The sequence below is a fragment of the Schistocerca cancellata genome, chromosome 2 (genome assembly GCF_023864275.1).
Source record: "Schistocerca cancellata isolate TAMUIC-IGC-003103 chromosome 2, iqSchCanc2.1, whole genome shotgun sequence".
NCBI lineage: Eukaryota > Metazoa > Arthropoda > Insecta > Orthoptera > Acrididae > Schistocerca > Schistocerca cancellata.
Window position 1 is genome coordinate 641,308,007 of NC_064627.1, and position 24,782 is coordinate 641,332,788.

Here is a 24,782-nt window from a genome sequence, read left to right on the forward strand (position 1 = left end):
GCTTACCGATTTTACATATGACCAAAACTTTTTAGGGTTCTTGTTTAGATTGTTTGCCAATGTTTTATGTTCGAATTCGTTGAATGCTTCTCTCATTGCTCTCTTTACGCTCTTTTTCGCTTCGTTCAGCTTTTCCTTATCAGCTATGATTCGACTACTCTTAAACCTATGATGAAGCTTTCTTTGTTTCCGTAGTACCTTTCGTACATGATTGTTATACCACGGTGGATCTTTCCCCTCGCTTTGGACCTTAGTCGGTACGAACTTATCTAAGGCGTACTGGACGATGTTTCTGAATTTTTTCCATTTTTGTTCCACATCCTCTTCCTCAGAAATGAACGTTTGATGGTGGTCACTCAGATATTCTGCGATTTGTGCCCTATCACTCTTGTTAAGCAAATATATTTTCCTTCCTTTCTTGGCATTTCTTATTACACTTGTAGTCATTGATGCAACCACTGACTTATGATCACTGATACCCTCTTCTACATTCACGGAGTCGAAAAGTTCCGGTCTATTTGTTGCTATGAGGTCTAAAACGTTAGCCTCACGAGTTGGTTCTCTAATTATCTGCTCGAAGTAATTCTCGGACAAGGCAGTCAGGATAATGTCACAAGAGTCTCTGTCCCTGGCTCCAGTTCTGATTGTGTGACTATCCCATTCTATACCTGGTAGATTGAAGTCTCCCCCTATTACAATAGTATGATCACGAAACTTCTTCACGACGTTCTGCAGGTTCTCTCTGAGGCGCAAAACTACTACGGTTGCTGATGCAGGTGGTCTATAGAAGCATCCGACTATCATATCTGACCCACCTTTGATACTTAGCTTAACCCAGATTATTTCACATTCGCATTCGCTAATAACTTCACTGGATATTATTGAATTCTTTACTGCTATAAATACTCCTCCACCATTGGCGTTTATCCTATCCTTGCGGTATATATTCCATTCTGTGTCTAGGATTTCGTTACTGTTCACTTCCGGTTTTAACCAACTTTCCGTTCCTAATACTATATGCGCACTGTTTCCTTCAATAAGAGATACTAATTCAGGAACCTTGCCCTGGATACTCCTGCAGTTTACCAATATTACGTTAACTTTTCCTGTTTTTGGTCTCTAAGGACGGACGTTCTTTATCAACGATGATAATGTCCTCTCTGGTAAGCCGTCAGGTATTTTATCGTTTCGCCCAAGGGGGGGTCCCTCTAACCTAAAAAACCCCCGTGTGCACGCCACACGTACTCTGCTACCCTAGTAGCTGCTTCCGGTGTGTAGTGCACGCCTGACCTGTCTAGGGCGCCCTACAGTTCTCCACCCAGTAACGGAGGTCGATGAATTTGCAACCATTATAGTCGCAGAGTCGTCTGAGCCTCTGGTTTAGACCCTCCACACGGCTCCAAACCAGAGGACCGCGATCGACTCTGGGCACTATGCTGCAGATATTAAGCTCAGCTTGCACTCCGCGTGCGATGCTGGTTGTCTTCACCAAATCAGCCAGCCGCCGGAAGGAACCAAGGATGGCCTCAGAACCCAAGCGGCAGGCGTCATTCGTTCCGACATGTGCTACTATCTGCAGCCGGTCACACCCAGTGCGTTCAATAGCTGCCGGAAGGGCCTCCTCCACATTACGGACGAGACCCCCCGGCAAGCACACCGAGTGCACACTGGCATTCTTCCCCGACCTACCCGCTATTTTCCTGAGGGGCTCCATAACCCGCCTAACGTTGGAGCTCCCTATAACTAATAGGCCCGCCCTCTGTGACTGTCGGGACCTTGCCGGAGAATCGGCCACTGGCCCAACAGGCGAGGCATCCTGTGGTGGCTCGGAAACGATGTCATCACCACTAGGAAGCACCCCGTACCTGTTGGAAAGGGGTAAGGCAGCTGCCACGCGGCCAGATCCCACCTTCGCCTTTCGGCCAGGCACGCGCGAGCCCACCACTGTCCGCCATTCACCCTGGAGTGATGGCTGACCGGTAAGATGCTCACTGCCGGAAGACGCAGCGACATCAGGGGTTCCATGTGATTCCAAGGCCACCGAAGTAGGCATAGGTCTCACCACAGTTGCCCCAACGCCACTACGAACCGACGCCTGCGCCTCGAGCTCGATGAGCCTAACAGACAAAGCCTCCACCTGCCCCCGAAGAGTGGCCAATTCTCCTTGCGTCCGCTCACAACAACCACAGTCCCTACACATGACTATGTTTACCCTACCCTATACGGTGACAAATTCCCAAGATAATCTTCTGATGAGCTACTCTGATAATCAAGAAACACTCACTGAAATACGAGACGCGAAAACTACGCTAGGTTTTCCCAGAAAAACTATTTAAAAGCTAAGCGCAGCAAATAAGTACAAAAACGCTTTATACAAACAGTACTCGCTGCTGCTGGTGCTCTCGCTCTGGCTGTCACAAGACAACTGCTGATTCAAGTGACTAGTGGCTAACGGCCGCGAAACAAACAAAAGACGGTTTTAGGGCGCTTTCTGTTCTAAACGATCAAGAAAACACTAAGAAATCTAACACGAAAACTACGTAAAGTTTTATCAAGAACCGTTAGTTACTATGCAGAGCAGATAAACACAAATAGAATCCCTTCCTTAGTGGAAGGTCGTAAACAAAATGCAAAATAAACGCTTTATACAAACAGTACTCGCTGCTGCTGGTGCTCTCGCTCTGGCTGTCACAAGACAACTGCTGATTCAAGTGACTAGTGACTAGTGGCTAACGGCCGCGAAACAAACAAAAGACGGTTTTAGGGCGCTTTCTGTTCTAAACGATCAAGAAAACACTAAGAAATCTAACACGAAAACTACGTAAAGTTTTATCAAGAACTGTTAGTTACTATGCAGAGCAGATAAACACAAATAGAATCCCTTCCTTAGTGGAAGGTCGTAAACAAAATGCAAAATAAACGCTTTATACAAACAGTACTCGCTGCTGCTGGTGCTCTCGCTCTGGCTGTCACAAGACAACTTTGTGGCAGAACTCCAATGATGCTCTCTTGTTTTCAAAATGGTGAACCCTACTTCCTATCACTGTCTTGTTAAGGAGCCCTTCACTCTCACGCTCAAACGCGAAAGAAATTATTGACTAATGTACAGTCGTGGACAAAACGAGCGAGACCCCTCGCCTTTTCGTTATGCTGATCCGCACGGCTTTAAAGTCTGCTACACAGCATAACAGGCAAGGCGACGAAGTGCTACCAACATACTATGCACTTGCGTGAAATTGACAAACTATCTGAACTTTTTTAGGCTGTTTTCAATAATTTGTAAGACTATATTAATGCTGATTAGTGTGTTAAATACAACACGTAAATATAAGACAGAACTGAAAGAAGAAACGCTAATTGGTATGAACTGTACCAATAAAAATGAATTTCAACTTATCGAGATAACATAATTGTTTTAGTAAGACAAAGAACGCCGGATCGTTACGAATTAGCAAAATATTATCCACTTTCGGCCGCGAAACGGTCTGTGTCAACGTTCAGACCAGTCATACTGGATTACCGTTGCTGACCTACCATGAAAGTGTGCAAATTTAACAATGCGTGAAGATTCATAACGAAATTCAGTTAAAAATCATTCAGTACCACACTTAAGTCAAATCCATTATTGACAGAAGCGGAAAAAGTAGGCAGTAACATGTATGAAATTCTACAAGAGTGTCATATTGACATGCACAGGGCGGCAGTACAGAATAAAGGTAGCGATAAAACGTATTGGGGCCGCGACAATTTCTTAAAATTGCTTTACTGATATTCTACCTGCCTCCATCGAGATTAGAACCGAAAACAAACCAGACCTTCCTTTCACTACGCTAGCAGACAACCCATGCAAACCTCTATTATTACCCCAGACACGAATAAGCCACCAATTTCGCAATGAAAATGGCATATTGATCTGCAGTTTCTGTTGCATAGAGCTTTCTGGACTCAAAAACATGAATTTTCTTCCTTTATGTCACCGCTTATGTGACAACCATTCGGGATGTTTATCGAAATAGCAAAATACTGTTATTAGAGAGTAAATTTAGTAGGATATTTCTGCACCACCCCAGGAAATAAACGGCTCCACAGCTGCCAAACGTATTCTACACAGTTTCGAATTCTCCACTAGACTCGCCACAGCCGCAAAACGTTCATTAGCCTCAGTGTTTCTTAAGCTAGCTAGCAATGGGAATGTTGGCACTTCTAAAACGCGGTAGCATTAATACTGGGACGTGAACTACCACGTGTATAGGCAAATGGATTCTATTTGCATTCCTGTAAACGTGATTTGGATCGAAAGCGTAGCTACGATTAATATGCTGATGTATCGACTGCAACTAGAACATTTCGAATAAAGAGTAGGGGGTGTTATTTATGCAGCCCTCATCTTCAGTATCTGTCGTAGCTGTTTTCGTTGTTAGGATTTCGTCACCTAAACCGGTAAAAACGGAACCCTACAAGTCTCACTTTCTTGACCATCTATCGGTCTACCCAAACTTTAAAACCCGTTTACCTCCAGAACGGGTAGACATAATAAGCGGAAATGTATCGCACTTCTTGTGGTAACCGGTCACTTGGTGGTGTAAAAAAGCGAGCTTCTATGTCAACGCAATCTAAAGATACGGCCGTTTATGAAAAAAAAATTTACATGAAAGGTCAAAAAATGGCTCCAAGAACTATGCGACCAAACTGCTTACGTCATCACTCCCTAGCCCTATAACTACTTAAACCAACCTAACTTAACACACATCCACGCCCGGGGAAGGATTCGAACTGACGGCGCAAGCAGACGTGCGATCCGCGATATGACGCCGTTGAAAGCACGGCTAACCCGCGCCAGAAAGCTGTTAATATCATCTGATGTTGCTAACAAGTTATTTACTTCTGGTGAATGATTTTCTGCGCTGTTCATTTAAGATAGAATAACTAAAATATATTTGATGTTACGGAAGACGAAGGACGCCTAATTCATTTCCCTCTCTTTACTTATGATGTTACATTCGCAATCTGAGCATACGTATTATCCATAACCACACTTTAGCGCCACACAGATACGTGAATGAAACACATTGGAGTACAGTTTTAGACATAAAAACTGACCGCCGGCCGCCTGCCACAGAGACTAGGTCCGAGTCTATTCACTTAACGTAGCCAATAAAACTGACCGGCCATCTGCACAATCTGGCAACACTGTAAGATGCGGAAGCGTTAGGAGGAAGTGTTGTCTACTTCTGAGATGTTCTCGGATTGTGTGAGCCCGTGGTCTAGTGCTAGCCGGCACGGTAGCTCAGCGTGTTCGGTCAGAGAGCCGGTTGGCCTCTGCAATAAAAAAACCGAGTGGAAGGATCAACCACCGAACTTGAACAGGATGTCCTGCGACGTCCGCAAGGACCAACCACAACGATCGATAATGAACAATAAAAAAAAAAAAGAAAAGAAAAAATGGTAATCGTCATGCATTCTAAGCTTATGGTCTCCTGTTCGTGTCCAACAATTTTTTTTTTCCACATTTCGGTCTAAAGTTATGATTCTGATTGAGCATCGAAGATAATTCGCTTAACATTCTACCCACCAGCAACGACAAGTATTCCAGAAAAAGCTCCGCAGGACAGCTCGTGGTTGCGCCGCGATCATAACAGCTTACGCTCGAGCGTTTCCTCACAATGCAGCGGCTACCGGCCACCGGCCAGACGCCACCCGCCGCCTGAAATCCGGCGCCGCCCATGTGAACGCGGCGCCACGCTGTCAGTGTATGTATCAACTGTCATTTTCGAATTTGAAGTTCTAGTTATCATCTTGCAGTTAAACATTCGATTTTGCATACTTGAAAATCATGAACTACAGTTAAGCATTGTAAAATTGAGTCGCAAGTGGAAAAAGGTGTAACACCTGAAACACAACGTTTATTTTTGGTATAACAGAGGGGTGAATGCAGAGGAGGCAGCTAGAAAGATTTGAACTATGTTTAGAGCGAGTGCTTTTGGTAAAAATACGCCAGAAAAAGATATTCGTGTTTCAACAAAGATCGTTCTGGCATGAATGATTTTCCACATTAAGGAAGTCTCGACTACTGATATATGTGATAGATTACCATTTAACCATCATGCGACATTTGCATTCAACAGGCAAAGTTCAGAAGTCTGGTGTAGGAGCACTGCATGCTCTAATTCGAAACAACAAAAATCACCGGAGTGACTATTATTGAACGTCATCAGGTCACTCATCGAGCATTCCTTTCGGTCGAAATGTAAGAAAATCGAGCAACAAAACTACGTCACCTGTGCTACTGTATGATAACGCACTATGTTGATTTGAGAAACAAAACAATCCAGGAGATTGATAGAAAAGTCGTCTGTCAGGCACTTGTATTGATAGGGAAGTCCTCTCTCAAGCACTTGTCCCTCTCGTCATATATTTGTAAAATTTTACCTTTCCCGCTCTTGATCGATCAACCGTCAAGGCAATTCATTTCTAGACGGAAATACTCTTAAAACTACTCTGGTTTAATGACATCGTTAGAACCAGTAGGCTTCTACAGGCGTAGAATTTGTAAACAACTTTAGCATTGTCAGATCGTTTTAGATATCGTGAAAGAAAATTCTGCTGCTGATTAATTTCTCTTTGATAATTACTGTTGCGTTTAGTAAACTAATGGAAAATGCAATTAAAATATTCACTGTACTAATATAAATTAAATTCAGCATACTACAGAAACATCACGACGGCAGTCTATCTTAATAAAGCATTATGTGTCTGTGAGACGATCGAACCTATTTTAACACGAATTAGTAGGATATTACCAACTTTTGACTTCGAAAAGATCTGTATTTATTTCATTTCCTGTACCATTCGCAAGTATTATGAAAATGTGACATTTCATAGATAAAATTATGTATTCACAACAACAAAAAATATGTCGGCAGAAAACAAAAGTGGCATTATGAATTTGGCAGTACCGTAAGGTTTTCGCTCTGACACTAAGAGTTACTGAAAGTAGCAAGACGAATTTTGCTCGAGCGTTGTCTTACGATTCCCTTATTGAGTTTTTATCAGCCTGCTTGTAGCTGTGCTACAAAATAATTAAAAATCTGGCTTTCAGCGAGTCGCGAATGGCGAACGAAAGCAGCTTGCACCTGTTAGCTAAGCATGTTACCTGGGAACTGGTTTTTTCCTAAACTGGGAAGACGTCCTTTTGTGGTTGAATTGTTGGCAAATGTCAGTCAGACGTGTGCCGTTGGTCTAAGTGTTACGGTGTGTTGAATTTGTGCCAATGATTTTTCTAAAGGTTTCTTCTGTCCCAAATAGAGAGTTGAAGTATCCCACTAGTATTTTCACGTCATCCTGGTGAATTTTGCTCATAGTATTTTCGAGTGTGTTCCAAAATTTTTCGACATTTTCGGAGTTTTTCTTATTTTCGATGTTGGTGGGGACACGTGCATTGATGAGTGTATATTTTTTACTGTGGCTCTGAATGAGCATAGTCATAAGTCGCTTGTTGATGGGCCGGCCACGGTGGCCGAGCGGCTCTAGGCGCTTCAGTTCGGAACCGCGCGACTGCTACGGTCGATGGTTCGAATCCAGCCTCGGGCATGGAAGTGTGTGATGTCCTTAGGTTAAGTTAGGTTTAATTAGTTCTAAGTTCCAGGGGACTGATGACTTCCGGTGTTAAGTCCCATAGTGCTCAGAGTCATTTGAACCTTTTCATTGTTGATGGGTGTGATTTCTTTGACAGAGTTGATGATAGATCTGTGTTCGAGAAATGCAATGCCGAAGATTGGTACGCCTTTCGCTACCTTTTGTTGTACTTTGCTTTTGAAGACGCAATGGTTTCCATAATACAAGGTTTCATTGTCAGTTAGTCGTGGTTCTTGAAGAGCAAGGATGAGAATTTTTTGTCGGTGGATTTCTTTTGTGAGATTATTTAGTTTTCGTGTTTGGATCATTGTATCGATGTTTACTTTTAAATGTATGTTTCTTCCTTGTAGGGAAATTTACCAGAGATCTTCGATATTCTCTGCCGTGCTAACCTGGACTCCCCAGAATCCGAAAATCCAACTGCCGCCTGTCGACAGCCGGGTTGTGTACCACCTGGGGTAAAGTTGACTTTGCTTGCATAGTTCATGTTTGCTTGTGTTTCATTGGTTTGGCTTGGGTGATACGAGGACCGGACAGGACCAGAGGGTGTTGAAGCCTTTGAAAGCAAATATTTTCAGCCAAGCTCATTGAGCTAAGAGACGGTGACCGGAGTAGCGGTGAATTTCACTCAGACGTGTCTGGATTTTGGGTTCAACGGATTTGGTAGCCGTTCAGGATTGTGTTAGTATTTGGTTCACCCCTAGTATTTGATTTCCTCGGTACCACTTATATGGGGGAGAGTTTCCCATATCCGCCACACGCGATTATTATTATTATTATTATTGTCATTATGTCATCAGCAAATCCGATATGGTGTATCTTCCCACCACTGAAATAGATGTGTATTGTTCGATTCAGTATTTCCATCACATAAATATGGGTTATAATTACGTTACATTGCTGCTAGAAGACATATTTCTCACTTTTTCTTAGCCAGTTGCTACCTGTACTCCATCATAGGAATTTATGTGCGCAGCATTGTTGCAATACAGACGTTCAAATTATCCGATTTCTGTAATTTCGTTTCGATACCAGATAGTTCTAATCGGATTCAGCTAGGCAGTCTTAATGTGGATATCTGACTACGACTCTCATCATGTGATAGACTGGGCAAATCACATTCTTAATCGGACTGTTGAATATAGATCACTTATCTCTGACAGGGCCTGAATTCTTAAACACTGTGGAAAATAATAATCCAATGTGCTTATTACAAATACGTTATTTAAATATAAATACATGGACTAACGAGATATGAGTTTATTTACAGGAGCAGAGCCCCATCCATCATAGCAGAGCAGTACGTGATTGGTTTCAGGCCCAAGAGAGGATAAAGCTGTTGCCGTTTGTTCCACGATCACCAAACATCAACCAGATAGAGAATATGTGGGCAGAGGTAACAAGGCCATTGCCACGTGGATCTACAAAAGCAAGCGACCTTTGGACAAATATAGAAAACATGTGTTGGGAAGTAAACCATCACGCTACACTGTCGACGACTTAATGAAATCAATTCCCTAAGCCTTCCAGAAATCTTACGTTATGATCGTGGGTGGGTTGGTTACTAAAAGTATAAAAAAATGTTCAAATGTGTGTGAAGTCTTGTGGGACTCAACTGCTAAGGTCATCAGTACCTAAGCTTACACACTACTTAACCTAAATTATCCTAAGGACAAACACACACACTCATGCCCGAGGGAGGACTCGAACCTCCGCCGGGATCAGCCACGCAGCCCATGACTGCAGCGCCCTAGACCGCTCGGCTAATCCCGCGAGGCTACTTAAAGTATACTCGTCCACAAAACCCATGTGGACAATTATCTGATAATCGGTCAAGATTTGCTTTGTGGCAGATCTTTACCATACAAGACCATTTACTTTCAGGCTCCTCCTTACAATTCTTGCAGTGCAAGGTAATTGAAAAAACTCATCCACTCGACGCCAACTGAGGAACTGACTGGTGCATGTGTTGTTCAACACACAGTAGTTGTCAGCCTCACTAGAATCAATGACTGTGTGTCTGTGTGTGTGTGTGTGTGTGTGTGTGTGTGTGTGTGTGTGTGTGTGTGTGTGTTTTCGTGTTCATGCACAATCTGAATCAATACTATTAACATTAGAGAGACAACGAACAATAAATAATTCATCAAATATGACTGTAAAGTATTTTAATGCGATGGGAAGTTACTAAATGAATTTTCACCCAACCCACGTCCTGCATATTACGTTAAGTAAGATGTATTAACTCCATAGTATCGTTAGCAGAGACAGTGCGCTCTTGTTGTCGAGGCTCGCTACAAGCGCAGCGATCAGCAGTGCCCAATGCCGCCGCGATTTGTTTATGTTGGCTGAGCGTGGACACTGCAGCAGACGCTTCGCCATAAACAGAAAGAAATCACCCTGTCTCTGACCGCAGTGAGCGGATATCACTGCCTGCGTGTTCTTATAGTAACCAACGTGAGACTCTACTCACAGGAGCCATGGAGCAATTGCAATGGGTATCATGTCATTAGTCATCAGAATATTAACCAGTGATGAAATGTCCACTCTATATGAATCCCAAGAAAATAGGAACCTTCTCACAAAGGAATGTGAGGTGATACCAAAATTTATCCAACATACAAAAATTAACTGCAGGGCTTTCATGTATGCAGTAGTAGCAAACAAGGAAATATTATGTCTTGGAAGCGTATATTTCATTTCTTCTTCTCATTTTAACGCCCTTGTTTTAGTATGAAGTGGGAAAATAAACACGAAAAACTCAAGTTCCTGAGAAGCATATAAGTCATTTCCACTTCTCATATCATAACTTTTGTTTTAGTATGAGGTAAAAAAATAAACAGTTTAGGGTTCTGAAACATAATATGACACCAGATTCTTATCGTAGGCCCTATCGGAAACGCAAAAAGCAGGGAGCTGTCCATTGTTTTGTCCAAAAGTCTGTTTCCTTTCATGCATTACTCACGTTAGGAGATTCTTATTTAAGGACTTGTGGGCATCAAGTTCTTCAGCAGAACAAGCCTTATGTTATTGTGCTAATTACGGTATGGAAAAAATGCAACAAAGACGAGTTCCCCTGGAGCACATGTCTGTATTCAGCAATGACCGCCAGCTGCCACAACACTTCACAGAATCCTTGCGGCGGGCAACACAACTGTGCGTGCACTTCAGACTTCATTCAGTAAGACGTCAGGAGATGGATGGAAACGTCAAATTAACGTTTCTTTCCGAGTCGTATTCAACCCAGAATGAGGTGTTATTAAGGTAGTTGAACGTTCTAGCAGTTACACTTATATAATTCCAATATGAGTATTCAGATAGCCAAAAGAACCCGTTAGTGCGAAACCATCTGGAACTGCATTAACATCAAACTGCAAGAACTTGAGACAATACGTGGACTCTTCTCTTCGCTAGGTGACCTATTACTGATATTTAGGATTCTCACCTGCCTAGGCGTAATGGAAACGGAACTTCAGAGGCGCTTTCCGGTATTCTTGACAAACATGAGAAACTTGTAATCACTGCGAGTTACAACTGCGTGATGATAATGGTTCAGGTTGTCAGTAGTTGTGGTGGTGTTATGCTGTCAAACTGCTTACGGCAACGTTAACGGTGGCGCACATAATTTAGCGCTGACTACCTACCTAAGTAAAGATAGTGTTGTGGCGTCGTCGCTTGTCTTTATTTGGCCTCAGCTTGAGTAATCCGATTTAACGAACATAGTACTACATTCGCGGGCTGCTAATGATACAGTATGACTACAGAGATCATCGTGCGGGTTATACATTAATTCTGCAATGAATTGCTTAAAAAATGTTACCCTCAGCTATGCAGCTGGAATGACTCATTACACAGGTACTCTATGTTGCACTTGGTTAAGTGATCAGTTCGCTGCAATCCTGCTTCTTCTGTTTGTAAATGCTTGTATACGTCAAAAATGGTTCAAATGGTTCTGAGTGCTATGGGACTTAACATCTGAGGTGGTCAGTCCGCTAGAACTTAGAACTACTTAAACCTAACTAACCTAAGGACATCAGACACATCCATGTCGGAGACTGGAGTCGAACCTGAGACCGTAGCTCTCGCGCGGTTCCAGACTGTAGCGCCTAGAACCACTCGGCCACCCTGGTCGGCATACTTGTATACTGACCATTCGTTATTTGACTAAATATGAACTACAATCTAATTCGCATGTATATGGCATGGGTTAGCTCCGGCACGAATGTATGACTAAGGATTGGCTTCCGTTGGAGTCCCGTTATTTTGACGGCAAGACTAATGTTTGCAAATCATCTCTATTGCCTCAAAAAACAATTGCATCTTAAATATCGAAGGACCGACGTCCGCAATGTCACAGCGCGTTGAAATACAGCAACGACAGCTTCGAACCTAGATCTGCTGCTTACTAGACAGACGTTCTGACCGCTGCACTATTACTTTTTTTTAAAGTTTGAGAAGAATTTCAGCACCAGGTAGGCGGAGGCAAAGAGGGCAGGGGTCGAAAATCCGAGGCCTGGCCACAGTGCCTCCCCCATACCTGTCACTGAGCAGCTGCATTATTCACATGTATTCCATGTTTGCACTCATATATTTCTTTAAATTGTTGAACAAAATTGAAGTAGTAATTACAGTAATTACAGTGAACAGGGTGACGGAAAAATAAATAACAAACATTCATTCAGAAATATATTCACAATTTAAGTTATTATGCACTGGATGCATATGAAGTCTGTAAGGAAGCCATATATTTTTCAACAAATGGAAGAAGTTTCGGAGCCGGAGGGGGTTTGCCAAATTAGAACAGTTGTGATTTAAGAACCGACGTAAAAGAATATTCCAGGAATAAAAAAAAGTGAAAGAATAGTATTCTGCTTCTAATCAATAAAACTGTCCATCTCTTTGTAGCCCACATAAAGCAACAGATAAAATTTTTTTAAAACATTCCTTATATTTGTTATTCTTCTTCAGCTTAAAATGTTCTTCTGCAATATAAAACATGCACTCTTCTAAGTTCTAAGTTTTGTTTATTACGACGTACAACACAAACTGTCCCAGAAGCCACGAATAACTGTTATTCTTTGCGGACGGGTAACATTTCCAGTCAGGTTTAAAGCTTCAGTTATCGGTACATGACTTTCTGCGGTTCTGTGGATAGTGCTAATTTCTTCCTAGAACAGAAAACTTTAGATGAGCCGCGGAGACCCAAATAATTATACAGGAAGTTTCAGGAGGAATAATAAATATTGTAGGAGGTGGTAGTATAGACAAGTTGCAGAAAAAATGCCATATTACAAGTGTCCAATTTTTATTTCGTACATACAGCTGGGTTCAATGCATTTATGTTTCGTATGTTGGTCCTTACAGGACCCAGTTGTCTACATTTCCTTGAAAATGACTTCCAGCGTTATTGGAAGAGGTGTATTTGGCTACAGGAATGCCTATGTTCCTCCAGCATGACGTGGCTCCTGCAAATTCTAGGCGTCAGGTGACACATTATCCAAACCTAACACTTTCTTCAAGGTCCCTGGACGTTCTCTCTTTGGATTTTTGCCTGTGGGGATGGTTAAAGGCGAAGTCTACAAAGAAAAAGTAAACCCAAGAGCCGATTTGATCGTTCGGATTATGAATAGTGCAGCCCTCATAAAAGAACGCAAAGACGACCTCAGAAGATCTAGACGTGGTGTTATCAAGAGAAGTCAAATGTGCATTGAAGTTGGTGGGGAAATTATTGAAAATCAACTTTGAACGTCCTCATTTGCCTTTGATTTGATTTTGTTAGGGTTACGTACACTCTTTGCCATAAAACTCGACGGCCGGCCGGCCGCTTCAGAGGCTAAGTCCGCGCCGATCGCGACATGGGACAAAAAAACTGGCCAACTCGCTAATTCTCTAAGTCCGGTTATCTGCACAATCTGGCAACACTGTAGACTGCGGCACTTCCTGGAGGACAACTTGTCCCAAGATTGAGAGTTCTAGGCTGATTACGCCTGTGGTCTAGCGGTAGCGTGCGTTGTTTCTGTTCATAATGTCAGTGGATCGAGAATAGCTGGCATAAAATATTTTTATAGCCTCTTCTGTCTGAATGCTGAAGACGTGAATGTAATGGTAGCGCAGATTCAATCTATTTCGCTTTATGACACACCGATATCAAAATTTTATCTAGTAACGATTTTGCGGAAGATTTCCTGCAGACTGTCCTCCTCTGGACGCCGTATGCGGCAAAGCTCCGGGATCCATTTGCTGGCTACTGGCAGCGGCCGTGGCGACAGCAGCGGCGCTGCACTCCCCCGTTCTTTATCGAAAGCGCCTGCTACCGCTCATCGCTTTTGATGATTTAAAACGCTTTATTATTAAATGTTGCTCCACAGAAAATTTCTACAATTTCCATTCACGCTCAAAAGCAACGGAGACAGACGCCCTGATTAGTAGGCGGGTAATCGGCAAGAGCTGAGTATGGCCCGAAATTAATTTTATAGACTGGGACGAAATTAAACCACCTCACTACATTCGATGAATTTATAAATGCTTCATACCTCGTTTCTTTTCCTTTCAAACTTAATTATTTGTGCAATTTTTGGTCAATGTTTGGATGTTTTCGTCAAGCCAGAGTGAGCGTCTGTGGTGTAAAGTGTATTACAGTTCTTGTTTCATTCCTTATGGTAAGTCTATGCGATAAACTGTGTGAATACCTTGCAATGCATGCTCTGTAGCAGTGCAGGCACACTGCACATTTGGAGTTCCATGTACGGGTTCATGAAGTATTTATTGTTGATCGGAAGTGATAGTTAAGGTCATCAGATTTCAACCAGAAAAATTTGTCGTTTTGAAGGTTTCAGAGAACGGAAAGGAATTGCTAACGCCGGTGTTACAAAACGTCTACAGTTAAATGCTATTGCAAAAATTTAGAAGATGGGAACTATATTAATGAACAGGTGCACTTCATAAACAACCTTCCGACATGTTAGACCTATATGACGAACAAAGCTCAAATTTATATCGTTGACAGTCGGTTTGAATCTTTTCAGGACCTATTTTACAGTGAAGCACCTTGGAATTTGCAAAGCAGAAATCCATGATATTAACTTAATTTACTAAGTCGAAATCGGACGAAGATTGATGTTTGAAGGCATTCTTCAGATTTCGCATAAGAAATTTTTACTAGCAGTTTGCAACTCCATTAATTAAAATGGAAAATAAAAGGTTGAGTCCGCCTTTAGCCGCGGAGCAGCTCGGACTTGTTTACGTCCCGGCTGCGAACGTTCGCGGAAGAAGCGGTGTTTACACCGTCGTCACTCGCGTGTGTTATTGTTTGAATCGAACGCAATGGCACACAATTTCCGAAAAACCACGATACAGTTCACGTTCTGTAACGAGTACGCACGACCGAAGGCTTTCGAAATCGAACGTTTCTTGAGGGACGAAGTGCAACTTAATTACACGGAGATTATTGGTATTCATTTATCAATCGTGAGCAGCACTCTTTACGTAAAGATGATTGACGACGCAGCATGCGATAGGATCATTGAAGCCGCCAAACGAGGATTTCAGTTCCGACACTCCGATGGTCATATTGGCGAAGTTTTAGTCGCTCATTCTGGTCTGGGCGTGCGTACGATTCGAGTCTTCGAGCTGCCTTTCGAGGTACCAGAATCCTTGGTCACTGAAGCGCTCCAGCCATATGGCAGAGTTATCAGTCATACGGCCGAACGTTGGGCAAGTTTTTGCACGTATCCAGTGCTCAATGGTGTCCGACAGGTGCGAATTGCGCTCACGAAACATGTGCCATCGTACATCAACATTGGCGGCTGTCGAGCTATTGTCATCTATGATGGACAGCCCCGGACATGCTCCGGGTGTGGTGGTGAAGGACATCTTCGATCTGCGTGTATGCAGAGGAGACTCGTGCAACTCCCCAGCGGAGACCTCCAGAATCCGACTACACCAACGTCACTGCCGATGACTTACGTGGCGGCGCTTCGCGAGGAGGTGACGCCGAGATCGGAGCGCACTATCGAACCGACGCCGCAGTTGATTGAGGCGCCTTCGGACCCCACTGAAGAAGGAATGGCTCAGACCAACCTCCAATCCCAGACATTACAGGTGGTGCAGCAAGAGGATGACAGCATCACAACCGTCATGGAAGCTGAAGTGGAACGGCCCCAGGGCGTTGTGGCGGCGGCGAGAGCGCAGGTGATGCAAGATTCGCCAACACCAGAAGCCGAGGTTAGGGCCCGCAAGCAACGCTCGCCAAAGCGCCGCAAGAAGCGCCGACTAAACTCTGCGGAGACGCTCCCTTCTCTTCTTGGGAGCCCAGATGAGTCTAACACTATGGACCTGTCTGACTTGGAACCACAAGCTTCGGATGTCGCAGACCATATGAATTCGGACAGTGAAAAGATGTCATGTCGCTCAGAAGACGCATCCGCTCAGGGGCCTGCTACCCCTTCTGCGGTGGAGTCTCAAGCTGCGAAAGAACAGCAGATGTCACACATCACTGCCGCACAGGAAAATTTGGAGCAGCCCAATAATATCAGCTGGTATGAGCAGGACGACGAAATCACCGATGCTGACCATTCTACTGGTGGGGACTCGCATCCGTCCGCATCTCAAGAAACCTAATGTCACAGGGACACGTCCGTCGGGCGACCCTCTGCGGATGTGCAAAGGGACTATCGATACGGTGAAACTTTGTCATTTTAACATCATGTGGAGATGACGGCTACTCGACCCCAGGCATACAGAATAGGGACAGTGAATGTAAATACCATTAGATCGCCCGTGAAACAGCAGTTGTTTAGGGACATGATATACGCGTCGGATGTGGATATACTGATGGTGCAGGAAATTTACATTCCTGAGTTCCAGGAAGTCCATGGATACATCTCCTACACCTCGCCGCACTCGAACAACGACAGTGGAACGGCAATATTGGTCCGGGACGGGATTCCGGTTCGAGACCTGGCTTATCTACCTTCGGCACGAGGACTGGCGATAACTGTTAATGGAATTCGCATTCTCAATGTTTATGCCCCTTCCGGCACAGACAACAGACGGGCGCGTGCGAGATATTATTCGGAAGAAATTGTGCCCTTATTTACCGGCAGATTCGATCATTTCATTATAGGTGGTGACTTCAATTGTGTTTTAGCCCAAAAAGACCAGACTCCACATTACAATACCTGTCGTGAATTGCATGTGCTCTACCGGGATCTGGAGTTACGCGACACCTGGGACATGATTCATAGGAACCGTGAGGGATATACTTTTTATACCAGTCACTCGGCGAGCAGACTCGATCGCATATATGTTTCGGTTGGCCTACAGGATAAGGTGGTCGACGCGGAACGATGGCCTGCGGCATTTACTGATCATCTGGCTTACATTTGTACCATATCACTCCCTAGGCAAAGTGTGTGGAGAAGCCGCGGGACATGGAAGCTCAATTCGTCACTTTTGGCGGACCCCGAATGTCATCAGAGAGTCGAGGAGGTATGGGCCACATGTCAACGCCGTCTACCAACATATACCTCCGTGCTTCAATGGTGGCTCGAGTGTACTAAGCCGGCAATAAGAAGAGCTCTCATACAGTATGGTCGCGATAAGACGAGATGGCAAAGAGACACTCTTGATTATTATTACACAATGCTTCGTGAGCTGTCCTTCCAGTTGCCGTCGGCAGAACATCATGCGGCAGTTCATCGTGTCAAGGCACAAATCCTATCGATCACGCGACGACGACTGGATGGCATCCCAATACGGGCAAGATGTCTCGACACCATCACTGGGGAACGTACCTCGATGCACCATGTGTCGCGGGAACATAAACGTTACCGCCGGACATTGGTAACAGTGCTCCACGGTTTAGATGGCCGTCAACTGACAACACAACAGGACATTGCAAATGAATTTTTAGAGCACTTCCGCCGCCTCTATGCCGGTACACCGACGGACCGTCTGGTGGGGGAAGAGATACTGCAACATCTACAAACGACACTGACAGAGACGGATAAGGCAGCGCTTATGGAGCCACTCACAGAAGACGATATAAAAGTGGCACTCACAAAAGGAGCGGCCCATAAATCACCAGGGCCAGATGGGATTACGCTAGAGTTTTATAGAGAATTCGTGGACATGATGATGCCACAGTTGGTGTCGATGTACAATGAGGCGATGCGTCCGGACATGCGCCTACCATCGGATTTTGTGACGGGCTTTCTTCTTCCCATCCCGAAGATGGCGGGGAGTCTCAGTGTTAATCAATATCGGCCTCTCACTATGCTAAACACCGACTATAAAATCTTTGCACGACTACTAGCGTCTCGTCTCAAGCTGGCGATATCCAGGACAATATCCCCTGATCAGGCTTGCCTAGGGTTGCGAAGCAACATCTCCTCGGCGTTAAGTGAATACCGTGACGTTATCGCCCTAGCGGAAACGTGTAAAATGCGAGCAGCGATGATATCTGTGGACTTCGATCGTGCGTTCGACAGGATAAACCATGACTTCTTGGCGTCAGTCATGAGCCGAATGGCGATTCCACCTGTTTTCATCTCCATCGTTATGAGGCTAATACGAGGGGCTACATCGAAGGTGATTGTAAACGGTCGGGAAGCGGGCTCGATTCCTATTAACAGCTCAGTCCGACAAGGGTGCCCACTCTCCATGATGCTGTTTGCGATAGCGCTTGAGCCGCTGATGTGTGTTATGAGGCGCTCACTTACTGGGATAGCGCTTAATGAGAACTCTTTCGTTTGTCGCGCATATGCGGACGACCTGATCCTTCTTGTCAGATCAGGACATGAAGTGCGTCAGGCTGTTGAACATCTAGACTCTTACGGGACGGCAGCAGGCAGTGTCGTTAACATGACGAAATCCAAAATTATGCACATTGGACGGGGTCTGGAAGACGTACTGGGACCTTTTCAGACGGTGGAATCGCTGAGATGTCTGGGGATTACATTTACCCGTTCACTACGGCGGTCAGCGGCGGCGAGTTCTCGGCGGCTTCTGCAGAATGTTCGTCTGACGATACGGAACAACTCACTGAGAGCCTTTGACATGATCCAACGTGTGGCATACACCAACGTTCACATAGCGTCACGACTGCCCCATTTAGCGCAGATCCTACCAATACCGAAGGGTATCGCAGACCGTCTCATGGCTGCCTTTGGTTACTATGTTAGTACTGGGATGTTATTTAAGATCAAATATGATACGTTAACGCTACAGTTCCGGAACGGTGGCCTCAACCTCACAAACGTGCGAAACAAAGCTCTGGCGCTTTACATGCGAGCGATGATACGAAATTGGCAACCAAGAAAGCATACCATAACGTCAGCTCTGATAGAAGTACTTGTTCCGCCTTCGTACGAACCCCCTATTGCGGTGGGCAATATTTCGCCTTCTCTTGCACACATTGCCTCATTTCTTGTTGATTACAGTTATGTTCGTCTGGAAGTACCTTCGACGAGACTACCCACGACTCGGGAGATCTATAGATGCTTGATGGATCACCATGGCCGCAACATAATGGAATTCAAATACCCGTCGAGAACGTGGAACCACATTTGGTGTGCAGTGCATACTCCATTACTGTCAACAGCAGCGAGATCGATGTGGTATATTCTTATAAACCGTAAACTTGTGACCAGGAGTCGATTACATACAATTCATATGGTCGATTTTCCTCTTTGCACAAACTGTGGACTGTTAGCAACGGAAGAACATGGTTTAGTGTGTGGCGCAGCGAGGGACGTCTGGATGCTGACGTGTCGAATACTGGCCTTCCTTCGGCGCACTAACTACACAGAAATCACATCGGATGTACTTTTTCTACCGGACAAGACCTTTTTTCCCAAACAAAAGACGTATGCGGTCAATTGGATCGCTGGACATGCGACGAAATATTTGTATTCGTACGATATTAAGTCCGTGATGGATTATTGGATGTATTTACAAGAACAACACGAGCTCATACGGCGTCATACGAAATACAGGACTTACTTTTCCAATTTTTTAGGAAGTGTTTTTCACAATCCACCCAACAGCTGGGGTGTCCCAGCACTGGGAAGACTCCTGCAGCAGAACGACTAGATACAGTACTGCGCGGTTCAATTATATTGGCATATAGCACACTGAGAAGAAAACTGGCCCATACCTGTTGGCGCCAGTTATGACTGCATTATGTTAACGCGAAAAAAAACCACACACAACGATGGTAAACACCGAAACCGCCTCAGATAATGGTCCTTCGAATGGTCGACGCAGGAGAAATAAATACCGCCCACACTGGCAGAAATGGTCAAGATTATATGGCTTTCTGCCAGGTTTATGATGCGACACCGCGTGCTGCAGGGATTGTGATGCAGATGATAACTTCATTTTCACTCCCGCCCGTGACTAGGATTGTCATTTACTTTATTCCTGTTACAAAAAAAAAAAAAAAAAAAAAAGAGGGCGGCCTTTGCGTTCATTTTATGGTTTCCCAATTGTTTTTGCTGTCTCGATACTTTTCTTATCCCTAGGACAGCACAATTGCACGAATAAAGATTGTTTGTTTACCCTGCCTTCCTGTTCCCAAAAAAAAAAGGAGAGAGAGAGAAGTGGTCGCATTGTTGGACCATAAAGCGGAGGAACCGCGTTTTTATTTTAATTTTATTTTTTTTAGAAAAAAAAATAAACTTTACAAAAAAAGGTTGGAAAAAAAACACACAAACAGAGGAGGTGGAGAATATAAAAAAAAACAAAAAGAAAAAAAAAAGCGGTAGCGTGCGTTGTTTCTGTTCATAATGTCAGTGGATCGAGAACAGCTGGCATAAAATATTTTTATAGCCTCTTCTGTTTGAATGCTGAAGACGTGAATGTAATGGTAGCGCAGATTCAATCTATTTCGCTTTATGACACACCGATATCAAAATTTTATCTAGTAACGATTTTGCGGAAGATTTCCTGCAGACTGTCCTCCTCTGGACGCCGTATGCGGCAAAGCTCCGGGATCCATTTGCTGGCTACTGGCAGCGGCCGTGGCGACAGCAGCGGCGCTGCACTCCCCCGTTCTTTATCGAAAGCGCCTGCTACCGCTCATCGCTTTTGATGATTTAAAACGCTTTATTATTAAATGTTGCTCCACAGAAAATTTCTACAATTTCCATTCACGCTCAAAAGCAACGGAGACAGACGCCCTGATTAGTAGGCGGGTAATCGGCAAGAGCTGAGTATGGCTCGAAATTGATTTTATAGACTGGGACGAAATTAAACCACCTCACTACATTCGATGAATTTATAAATGCTTCATACCTCGTTTCATTTCCTTTCAAACTTAATTATTTGTGCAACTTTTGGTCAATGTTTGGATGTTTTCGTCAAGCCAGAGTGAGCGTCTGTGGTGTAAAGTGTATTACAGTTCTTGTTTCATTCCTTATGGTAAGTCTATGCGATAAACTGTGTGAATACCTTGCAATGCATGCTCTGTAGCAGTGCAGGCACACTGCACATTTGGAGTTCCATGTACGGGTTCATGAAGTATTTATTGTTGATCGGAAGTGATAGTTAAGGTCATCAGATTTCAACCAGAAAAATTTGTCGTTTTGAAGGTTTCAGAGAACGGAAAGGAATTGCTAACGCCGGTGTTACAAAACGTCTACAGTTAAATGCTATTGCAAAAATTTAGAAGATGGGAACTATATTAATGAACAGGTGCACTTCATAAACAACCTTCCGACATATTAGACCTATATGACGAACAAAGCTCAAATTTATATCGTTGACAGTCGGTTTGAATCTTTTCAGGACCTATTTTACAGTGAAGCACCTTATAATTTGCAAAGCAGAAATCCATGATATTAACTTAATTTACTAAGTCGAAATCGGACGAAGATTGATGTTTAAAGGCATTCTTCAGATTTCGCATAAGAAATTTTTACTAGCAGTTTGCAACTCCATTAATTAAAATGGAAAATAAAAGGTTGTAGTCAGCGGCTTCTACCGTGATTCGAACTTATAGTACAAGCACTGCAACGCACAAGGGAACCTCTGAGCTAACGACACACTGGCGGCCAGAGGCGGACTATAGTCACTGCGATGTTGCCTGAGCCTCAAAACGCAACCTTAAACACACAAACAGAGGAGGTGGAGATTACTGTTTTAACATCCCGTCGACCACGATGTCATTAGAGACGGAGCACAAGCTCGGATTAGGGAAGGATGGGGAAGGAAATCGGCCGTGCCCTTCCTAAGGAACCATCCCGGCATTTTCCTGAAGCGATTTAGGGAAATCATTGAAAACCTAAATCAGGATGGCCGGGCGCGGGATTGCACCGTCGTCCTCCCGAATGCACGCACCAACAGGTGTTACTTATGTGAAGAACGCCGTTCTTGGAGTCCAGAAATTAAATATACTTTCTAATTGTGTCATCTTGCAGTGGATTATATCGTACGAGTCTTAGATGTGGAAAACGAATGTCAAGTGAATTTAGCGAGGTAACGCCGACCTACACCCGGAAGTAAATGCACTATCAGAGTGTTGACAAATACTTGCTACGACGCTGCCATTTCTCGGCTCTCTGACGAGGCAGCTCTTCAGCGAAATGCTTGCCGTGATTCTCCGATACGGTTCTTCAGAGTGGAGACGCGCGCGCACGTTTGGTTTTTATGCGGCGTTCTCCCCTGATGGTTTCTGACGTCGCCTTGTGGGCTATGTATACATATGAGACATTCAATTATCATTAATCCAGAATGATACAAGTTTCAGCTTCCGGCGTGGAAGAAGGCTGTTGACGCCGACATTATATCATTTCAACGTAGGGAAAGCAAAACGGATCATTCAATGTTTCTCATTCAACATAAAGCATGTGAGATAAATTTCCGTAACGTTCATAATCATCTAAAAATACAAACGAAGTAAAAATACACCGGAAGCTTATTCGAATTGAATATAATGTAAGATACCAAACGCTTTGCACCTCGATGTCGAATTTGTCCACTTGCAATCGTTTGCAGCATGCACATAGAATGTCATGATTACCACGAGAATGAAGAAATATGTTGGTAAGGATGGAAGCAAGAAGAGACGCAGTCAACAAATATTCTATTCCTCATGGCATTCATTTCATTTGACACGTAAGAAGAGGTAAAGCGGGAATTTACTTTCGTTAACACGAAAGATATGCCGCACATATTGATAACGAGGAAGTCTGCGTCTTCATACGTTTCCTCCTTGAAATCTGTATGCTCTATTATATACTAAGTAGCCCGATCATTGTTTCAGTAATGTTACCCTCTTGTTTGACCCCGTAACGATGAACAGATTCCAAATGCATGTCTCTGCGTGAAAGTAGCTGTTCGAACCCTTCCTGGGTTGTTTTTTGTGTTTTATTGCTTGGAATTCCTGAAGCAGACCACTGTGCCTTCCCCCCTCGTGGGTTAGGTCTCAAAACTAAACCGCTTTGTATCCAATGGCATAATTTATTCATACAGCATCAGCATAAGACTCTTCCGAGTGAGAGAATGACAATAACAATCGTAACAAGAACAAGCAAATAATGAATGATGTTTATTCCAACGCAGAACGAGAATGGCTTTAAATATAAAAATCTGTATCTATATCCATATCTATTGATCTTTGAGTTTGCACAATGCAAATATATTCTTAGCATTTAGTTACTGAATTTAGTTCTGGATGTTTGCAGAGAAAAGGAAAAGACGGTACTTCTCGCTAGTGTAATATAATGTGAACCAGCAACTACCCTTTCCTTAGAACACGACTCAAGCAGGTCCTCAAGCAGGCACTGCTGCATTCTGTTCCCTGACATTGCTCTGATGACGGTTAATGCAGATAGTTCCGATTATGAAATACAAAACGTATTGTAGGTTAGTTCCTAGTATAGTAACATTGAATTTGCGTTGTAGATGGCACATGAACGTGATGACTATCCATATTACTCATCAATATAAAAAGACAATATTTTGGGAATTTAGTAGGATTACTCAAAATGAATTCTGAAATTGGGTGACTGACCGCACAGGTGCTAAACGTCGTCAAGAGTATACGATGTCCTAATCGCATTAGGAATATGAAGATCGTCTTCGACAGCTCGCCACTTTCACATTGCTATCTCCACCCTACTCCAGACAGCTCTCGGTGGAGTTGCACTACGTTGCCGATGTTATGGAAGGCCTTCAAACCGACAACAGACCACATATTGAAAAATACAAGCAAATTCTCTTGCAGCGTAAGCTTATTGTAACTAATCTAAAAATTATTGGAGAGGAACATTGTCCTATTCAAAAAAAGTAAAATGTTACACACTATTGACGTCAAACGGACATTATCTATGTCCTGTCTTGTGTCCTACTCATCTATAATATCAAGTGTACTATGAAAATGATTATATATAATGGATTATAAGGTAATGCATTGATACCAGATGGTGGGGGCCGGCCGATGTGGCCGTGCGGTTCTAGGCGCTTCAGTCTGGAACCGCGTGACCGCTACGGTCGCAGGTTCGAATCCTGCCTCGGGCATGGATGTGTGTGATGTCCTTAGGTTAGTTAGGTTTAAGTAGTTCTAAGTTCTAGGGGACTGATGACCTTAGAAGTTAAGTCCCATAGTGCTCAGAGCCATTTCAACCATTTGAACTATTTAACACAAAATGACATTAAAAATTTAAGTTATTCACGAGCAGCTAGTTGAGAATATGTATGAACATTAAATGACACGACGAACCGTCTTGTTCTGCATATGGATTCAAACCCAGCTCATGCAGACTAAGCAAAGATTTCGTGACTGACGGAAACTAACAGTCATTCCTGATTAGGCGTACAGAGAGTGATATACCTCGATTTTAGACAGTATCAGTTAGCAAATATCAACTTTAAATTGCATAACGCAAACACTTTTAACAGACGTGAATTCCTACCCAGCATCTATTGTCCCTGTTAACGAACTACGAGAGATGTTAAATATTGCTTCTTCACAAGTAACTTACTTGAAATGCCGTGAGGTAAAGCTGTGTGTTGGACACGGATTCGAACCCGGAACCTAATCGGATTGCCATCGAAGCACAGTCAAATGTGACATATCGGAATTTCGCGGCAGTAACTAGATGTTTTAACTGAAATGACGAGACGAAACATAAATTTTTTCCTTCCCA